Source organism: Pseudophryne corroboree, chromosome 7, assembly GCF_028390025.1.
Source record: "Pseudophryne corroboree isolate aPseCor3 chromosome 7, aPseCor3.hap2, whole genome shotgun sequence".
NCBI classification, from domain to species: Eukaryota; Metazoa; Chordata; class Amphibia; order Anura; family Myobatrachidae; genus Pseudophryne; species Pseudophryne corroboree.
In genome coordinates this window covers 448074151-448082890 of record NC_086450.1, presented here as the reverse complement: position 1 = coordinate 448082890, position 8740 = coordinate 448074151, and the positions used below count along the sequence as shown (strand labels likewise).

Here is an 8740-nt window from a genome sequence, read left to right as displayed (position 1 = left end):
TACCGTGGAGCCGCTAGACTGAATACACGTGCTACGCACTTTGTACGCTATTTGCGTACAGAGTCCCGCACGTGGTACGTACTTAGCGTGCACACGCCGCGCTGAGTGTACAGAGTACACACAGCGTGCGCACACATAATTGATAACCTTTAAACCTTGTTAATGATACAATGCAATGATATGATTACACTTTAAACCCTTAGCAGCAAAGTACTGCAACAATGTTATACCTTAAACCTTAAGTAGCGCTGATGGTATAAAGTACCCGCAGTGCGTTCACCTTATCAATACTTATACACCTTATACAGATAAATCCACTCTAAAACCCTTGCAGGAAAGTGAAGACACAACACTGATTTGTAGTTGAAACCACAGGGTTCTAAGGCCACCGTGTATTATTCCAAAAGGTAAAACAGTACAAATCATACACTACAGGCTAACAAGATAAATCTAAACAGAATAATGGCTACAGAGAATGTACATACGTGAGAATGTTCGCAAGCGCAACCCGGACGGTCCTCCGCTAGTCAGATAGAAAGCGTTCAGAGTCTTCTGACGGGCCAGGCAACAATGGGCTTTTTATACACAACATACATACACAATACAATGGTCACTGTAATCGCATTGTCCATTGGACACAGAGATGTGTCTTTTCATTACAGAAGAGGTCATAGGTTGATTTGAATAGATGGGCGATGTCTTTCCCCAACTGCTCTTGTGGGTGGTATCCTCTGGATTCCCGCCGCATACATAATATACAGTAAATACAGTTAATATCTATATTCTACTTCTGCACATAACTATACGCTGGAACATGCGATCTTTCTCTAACCAATACCGGAATGTTACCCTCAAAATACCCTACAGCTGGATACTAGACATCACCTTCCAACCTTTATCTGACCCTTCCTATCATGCAAAGGCGAATCTCTTAGTCCTGGAACTGTTTAAACTATTAATACTCGCTGATGTGGTGCAAGGGAACTATGGGTACAAAATGCACTATTTGGGTTAAATATGTAATGTTCTAATAACCCTCTACGCGCTCACAAACTCCGCCATAAATACCAATATCACGCGCATGATCGCCGGAGCGATCCTACGCAAATTGCGGATATGTGCACGCACGGCGGACTGAGTGTACGAGCAGCGGGCATGTGCATGCGGTTAGTACAAAGCATATGCATTACAATATTTTTCGACTTTGACAGCATCAACTCTCCTGCAAACAGCGGATCCCTTTATTATAATTATAAAGGGTATTTCAGCATTGTGCTGATGGCAGTGGTGAATGCCTATTACGAATTCATCTTCATTGATGTTGGCAAAAACGGAGGTGCATCAGATGGTGGCTCGCTGAAGAATACCAACTTTCTTGAGTGGCTCACCACAAAGACCCTTAATATGCCATCTAGGGAGCAAACCAACCACGGCCTCAATTTTATTTTTGTGGCTGATGAGGCATTCGCACTCCATGAGAACATTATGACGGCGTACCCCCAAAGGCATCTGACAAGGGAGAAGCGCATCTATAATTATAGGCTATCCAGGGCACGCCCGATTGTAGAGAACACTTTTGACAGGACGTCTAGCCGCTTCCAGATATTCCTATTGGCTATCAATTTGCAGGTGGAGAAAATAGAGGGCACGCCGGATTGTAGAGAACACTTTTGGGATCCTGTCTAGCCTCTTCCAGATATTCCTATCGGCTATCAACTTGCAGGTGGAGAAGATAGATTGGGTGGTGATTGCGTGCTGTGTCCTGCATAACTATTTGCACAGAAAAACCACCCAGCATAAGACACTGGGCAGAGCAGCGCCAGGAGACCCAGAACATCCAGAGGTGACTTCATCGTTTCCCTCTGTGGAACCACCTCCACTCCATTCTAGGGCGAGTGCACGGGCAAAACAGGTCAGGGACGAGTACCTGGCCTATTTTAACGGGGTAGGTGCAGTCCATTGGCAGGAGGACCACATTCAGTGAAGTTGACTGTGTTGGATTGGTGCTTCATTCAAAAACTTTAGTGAACCTTCAAAAAACTTTTTGAAAAAAATACACTTAGATGCCGGCAGAGATGGTTCACCCTCTTCAGGCTCTGATGTGGCAGTCCGAGGCAGGGAGGAGAAACCTGTCCGGGTAGGCTCCTGGTCCAGGACAAACTCCAGTAAGGGGTAGTACCAGAATATGAGCTTGTAAACCAGTCAGGAACCAGCTCCAGACCATTTTTTACTGTTCCTTGTTTTGTGTTCTTTCAGGAACACAGTACGCAGGTTTTGGATTTTTTTCTTAACCCAGTCCTTGTCTGCACCGGAGACAAAGGGCCTGCTGTAATCCACTAGCTCCTCCAAGGTCGCATTCCGTCGCACTTTGTCTGAATACCCCTTTGCTTTGACCTTTCATAGACATTCATGGCTACGGTACATGTCTAGTAGGCTGGTGATGAAGTCTATGTCTTGATCCAGAGACATATCTATAAGGAAAAAAAAGTTGTGCAAAAACTGTTATATATTTCCTGTTTCAAAATGGTTTTACATAAGGTTAAAAATATACTTTCGAAATGTTTTGATATATGGTTAAATCTGGATAATATATGGTTCCAAAATAAAGTTGTTTTTCGAAAAAAGTTTCCTCATTACCCAAACATCAATGGTGCAGCATTGGGGTACAGTGGCGGGGAAAACACATGGCCATTAGGGGGTTAAAATGACTTTATGGCCACAGAAACACAAGGTGCAGCATTGGGGTACAGTGGCGGTGAAAACACATGGCCATTAGGGGGTAAAAATCACTTTGGGGCCACAGAAATGCATAAAATGTGATCAATAATTTGTGATTAAGAATACATTGGTGGTTAGTGTGATTACATTGGTGGACAGTGTGATATACATTGGTGGTCAGTGTGATTACATTGGTGGACAGTGTGATATACATTGGTGGTCAGTGTGATTACATTGGTGGACAGTGTGATTACATTGGTGGACAGTGTGATTACATTGGTGGACAGTGTGATATACATTGGTGGACAGTGTGATTACATTGGTGGACAGTGATATAATGGTGGTCAGTGTTGATTAAATACATACTTGGGGCAATGAAATCCAATATATCCGATGCGCTCTTTTTCTCCTGCTGCGTCATAGCTGCTGCTGCCGCTGATGGGAGTGTCCTGAGAATGCCAGTCAAACTTCCTACGATATATTGCAGGCACAAAAAACACACTTTTTTTCCCACAGGATTCCATGCAATTACGATATATCAGGAGTGCAGCACTAGCGATCTAGGAGATCCAATCAGACACTCACGGGACCGTGCATCGGATCGGATGGAAAACATACAATTTGATACTTTTCATCCAATTTATCAGCCCGAAAGGTCGGAATCGGATAAAATCATGCAAAATCGTTGTAGTGTATGGGGCCCTTTAGCTGCATTAACCCATGCTTTCCCTGCAGTTCCAACCAGGGGAAAGACTGTGCTGGGTCATATACAGCCTGCCCCAGCAATTCTCAAGCAGACATGCTGTGACCTGTAGTTCCACAACTGTGGGGTGCCACTTGATGTCAGTAGGAGATGTACTGAGCGCAGGGTAACCGGCCCATGTACAAGTATCTGAGAGGATCCCACTCTTGAAGGTGAATCTTCTTGAAGCATTAAAGGTGGAGAAGCATTGGCAGGAATGGTCCTGCCCAGGCTAGACATTGATGGAGCTGTACCAAAGAGGGGCAGAGGATATGCAGGGGTGGAGTATGTGATATTCTCGTTCTGTTAGTCACAGTCTCAATGTCAGTGGTACTGGAGGACTAGATCTGGAAGTAGAACAAAAAAAAAGAGAAGCAAGTAATTGTAAACCTGAGGGAAACGATGCTGCACTGCAGGTGGGGCAGATGTAAAATGTGCAGAGAGAGTTAGATTTGGGTGGGGTGAGTCCGAGATGAAATCTAACTTGCAGTGTAAAAATAAAGCAGCCAGTATTTACCCTGCACAGAAGCAAATATAAATGTCACACAACACAAATTTTGGACCTGTATAACATGCGGTGCGCTTAATAGGAAAGAAGCTAATAAATCCCTTTTTAGGAGAGGTGCAGAGAATTTCTCGTATTTCCAATTCTTCTTCAGGTGATATATATCCGGAATGGGTACCCCAGAAGAAATTATAACAAAAGAAATACAATGTGTAGTTTGTTCTTAAACAAGTAACGAGGTGAGAATACAGATTTTTAGAAGCTGGTCAAGGGCGTACCCCACTCACACAAAGGATAGAGGGAATATACACATCAAGGTATCTTTTAACCGAGTAGTGCCCTGATCCCTTTAAAAGTCCCGTCTGGTGTCTTTCATTCTCTGAAGTGCAAACCAGTCAGGTGATGTTACCCAAAAGTAGTCAGCTTACAATAATTATAAGGCGTACCCCAACACTCACAGCAAGAGGGAGGGTGGTAAACGCATCAAGGTATCTTTGTGTTGAATGTTGTCCTAGGTTCTTTTTCTCATAATGTATGTCCGGGACATGTGTCCAAATATGAAAAGATATGATAACAAACAAAACAATGTGTAGTATATCCTTAACAACCAGGGAGTAAGAATATGGGGTTTTAGGGACTTAATCAAAGGCGTACCCCACTCACACAAAAGGTAGAGGGAGTACACACATCAAGGTATCTTTAAAACCAAATAGTGCCCCAATCACTTTAGAACCCGCTCTGGTGTCTTTCACTCTCTAGATGCAAAACCAGTTTAGTGGTATTACCCAAGGATTTGTAATATTCAGGAGCGTACCCCAACACTCACAACAGAAGGAGGGGAAGAAAACACATCAAGGTATCTTTTTGGAGGCCTGTTAAAGGTATGGAGTACCCAAACTCACAGTTCATAGTGTGTTGGTGCTCCCATAAAGGTATCTTTTACACGGCTGGTGAAAATCTTCATACAAAGCACTGGAGCACTCAGGTCCGTGGTAGTCAGAAAAAGCAATGTTTATTGGATTAAAAATCCATAAAATGTTCCGTATAAAAACATGTTACAAAAATCCACACGCAATGTGAATAAAAGTTGCACCAACATCAAAAAACATGCAAAGTTAAAAACAAAAGAAAGTAACAAACATCAGCTGGAAGGTATGAAGCTACTCGCACTCCTGTGTCAACGCGTTTCGGTGAATAACCTTTATCAAGACATGATGTAGTGTGCAGGAGCTTGATATTTATACTGTCACTAACCAATTACATTAGTGCAGGAAATGACCTCACGTGCTTAATTGGATTTCAGGTCAAATTCCTCCTAAATATTACATTTTTTGTTCAGTAAATATATTGGATAAATTGTTTACCACATTAAACATTTTTGCATATGGATCATACATAAAATGCACCAATACAGGACTTAATTTAAAGTAACGCTGGCCGGAAGTTCCCATTTCCCCCATGCTCATGGGAAATGTAGTCCGTCCTCCGTCTGATCTCACCGGAAGTGATGTCATATTCTGGACCAGATAACAGGATGTGGCCGTCCTCCGGGTTTGTGAGCATTATGTTTCCTTACTTCTGCCCGGCATTATGGTCCCATCAGCGGAAATGACGTCATCCTGTAGTTCATCAACAGGATGTTGTCGCACATTTTCCCAATAGTTCTGGGTATTGTAGTTTAACAGTGTATAGCAGCCGGAAGTCTCCTCAATTCTAACAGGAACAAAGAATGAGGCATCATGGTAAATGTAGTTTTAAGTAAAACGGTCTGATTGTAAAACCATTATTATACAGAAAAAGAGACAATCGGCCAGACAATAAAATATTGCAACAGATACAGTTCTCACCCAATAATGTATAGTAAATCTAATAAGTGGGTAAATATATAAATAAATACAACAGTGGTCATGTATAATTTAAATTACATAATGCTCAAAGATTGACAGTGAGAACAACAAATGACCCATGAGTGCTATAAAAACCATTTTAATTAAAAATCACAGTTCAATCCGTTTGGGCTGAGAGTGTTCTAGTTAAAAATACAGTTCATCTCTGTTTTTGCCAGGAGAGGAGCTGTATTGGTATTTCTGATAGTTGTCTTAATGTGTCTCAGACCGTAAAAGCCAGTGATATCAGAAATAGATGAACCGTGTTGGGTCTTAAAATGTAACGATAAAGAGTGGCTCTCCAGCCCCTTCTTTATGTTCCTGATATGTTCCCCCATTCTAATTTTTAGGTGGCGTAAAGTGCGACCAATATAAAATAAATTGCATTTACATCTGATGGCGTATATGACGTTTTTTGTGTCGCAGGTTACGAAATCTTTAATGTCCACTTTGTTATTATTTATAAGCACATTTTCGATTTTATTGCTGCCCTCGCTTTTCACATTCTTACAACCTATACACCCACCGCATCTATAGAATCCCTTTGAGGTGATTCTTAAAGGGGCCGGAGGTGGTGGAAGGGCACTGGAGACCAGCTTGTTCCTTAGGTTAGGGGCCTTACGGTAAATGTGTACCGGTCTCTCAGGCACAAGGGTGCCAATAACAGGGTCCTTCTTCAGGAGTCCCCAATGTTTTTTTAGAATACGAGGCCCCAGCCACGTGGAAAATGGCCGCCGCGGCACTGAAGGGGTTAACCCCTAGTGCCTGGCGCCATTATCGGGACAATGGGCGCTTGGCACCATATTTAAAATATTGTGGGCGCTAGGCGCCGTGGTTGTACAAATGTTCAAAAATGTATTTTCATGATGTGCCGCGGTCCCGGACCTCTCCGGCGACCGCGGCAGTGAGGGCAGCCCCCGGCGCGCTGAGCAGAGTGTGCGCGCCTGGGGAGAGGTGAACCGCTGCAGCCGGGAGATCAGCTCCCGCTGCAGCGATTGGCGTGCGCCGCTGACCGCCAGGGTCCGGGAGCTCTGCTCCCAGCAACGGCAGCGGTGAGCACAGCCCCCCGGCGCACTGAGCTGTGTGTGCGCCGGGGGAGAAGGGTGAGCCGCTGCGGCTGGGAGCTCAGCTCCCGCTGCAGCGCGCTCTGGGGTTGCCTGTGCTGGGGGACGGGAGCTCTGCTCCCGGTGCCTCAGCACACTGGAGGCGGCCAGCCGCGGGAGCCAAGAGGAATGTCCCGGGCTGCCAGGCGGCAGGGGGGGGTGCGCCGCAGCCCGGCTCCCCGCCGGACGCTGCGGCGAGGCCACACATCCAGCGCTGCATACAGGGGACCGGGCTAACCGGCTCCCTGGCGGCGGGGGGATGACTAGGTTGGTGAGTGCTGGGGTCCGGGAGCTATGCTCCCGGCACCTCAGCGCTGCAACAGACAGAGCCACAGCGGCCGGGACAAGTGTCCCGGGCCGCCGGGCTTTGGATCAGGGGGGGTGGGCCGCTCCGTGCGGCGAGGCTACAAAAATAAATGCCGCTCTGGGGGGACAGGGAGCGCCAGCTCCCTGGACCCCAGAGGCAGGCAGGCAGGCTAGAGGATGGGGGAAGCCAGCCCCATACCTCCAGCGCTGAGAGAGAGAGCCCTAGCAGCCAGGCTGCAGGGCTAGGGGAGCCCAGCGCTGAGCGCTGGGCACAGTACTTAAAGGGGAATGTACAGTGTGTTTTAAATGAAATGTATTTAAAGGTAAATGCACTTACTTGGTTGTGTGTCCCAGAAGGGGGGAATCCATGGCTGTGCAGGCTGATGTATTCTTCCAGACCTTTTCCCTAAAAACGGAATACTTTCCCATCTAGCCTCACACTTGAAAGGGGCATTGGGAGAGAGAGAAGAAGCTCAGCTTTGAAACAAGCTGAGTGGTTTTCTGGAGCTCCATGGAGATCACCCGTAGTGGCCCGGAAACCTGGACCGGGGAGCTAGGCTGCCCAGCTCTGGAGCCCAAATCCAGGCTTCAGGCAGTGGGCTAGGTCCCGGGCAGGTTTCTGGAAGTCAGTTTAGGAGGGAAAACTTCCCCCAGCCTAGACTGAACGGCACCGGGGCGTATCCTGATCCTCCAGGATGGGACAGTCAAAGGAGAACGACCACTCCCCACTGTCCATAGAGAACAATGTTAGCTGTGCATGTGACCAAGGCATGCACAGCTCATGGGTAAACATTGATTGGTTGTACACCACAGGGCGGGCATACCCCCTGTGGTAATGTGTATTGGAGTAGGATAAAAGGAGGGCAGTTGCCCCATGGAAGTGGTATTGTACCATCTTTATTCTGCTGAAACATCTTGTTGTATGCTGTTGCCCCTAGCAATAGGGAGGAGCCTTTTTAAAGGTTATTATTGAGCAAATAAACATCATTGCCTCAAGAAGATTGCTTCATCTTGTGACCTACAGGGTTATGCCAAACATAGCCCCGTCCTCCGGCTGTCCAGGGAAGCACCTAACGTCTCCAAGTTCCGCCTTCCGCCAGCTACCGGTAGAGGCCTAGCAAGTGGCTAGTGGGGATTCGTCAACACCACACAGGTGTGGTAAGGCAGTGCGTCGGCACATACAGAGCAGAACCGTGGTTCCAAACGCCACGGCAGGTTAGGAGTTTGGTGGTGGCAGCATAAACCCGCCCACAACGCAGTGGGTGGAGTCAGTAGCAGGCGGTTACTGACGGTAAGCGGGAATCCCCTATGTGGTCAGGCCTCGTGTGACTTGACCTTCCATTCTGTGCGCAGCCGACGGGACGCGAAAGCGGCGAGTGCTTTCGTACGGGACCGTCCTGTCACAGAAATTGGTGGCATAGCGGTGGGAGAATCCCAGGCGGCTTTTCATCACCCGATTGGAGAAGCCGAGTTACTCAGG

At 46.7% G+C, this 8740-nt stretch overlaps 1 long non-coding RNA gene across 1 annotated transcript; it reads right to left on the bottom strand.

Annotated features, from left to right (window-relative positions):
• Window positions 1–397: 397 nt before the first annotated feature.
• LOC134943852 (uncharacterized) lies at window positions 398–5395 on the bottom strand. The gene is made up of 3 exons (XR_010181790.1): window positions 4868–5395; window positions 3085–3807; window positions 398–2471 (listed from the first exon to the last, which is right to left on the bottom strand). It is a non-coding gene; the product is annotated as an uncharacterized LOC134943852 (long non-coding RNA).
• Between the last annotated feature and the right edge of the window lie 3345 nt (window positions 5396–8740).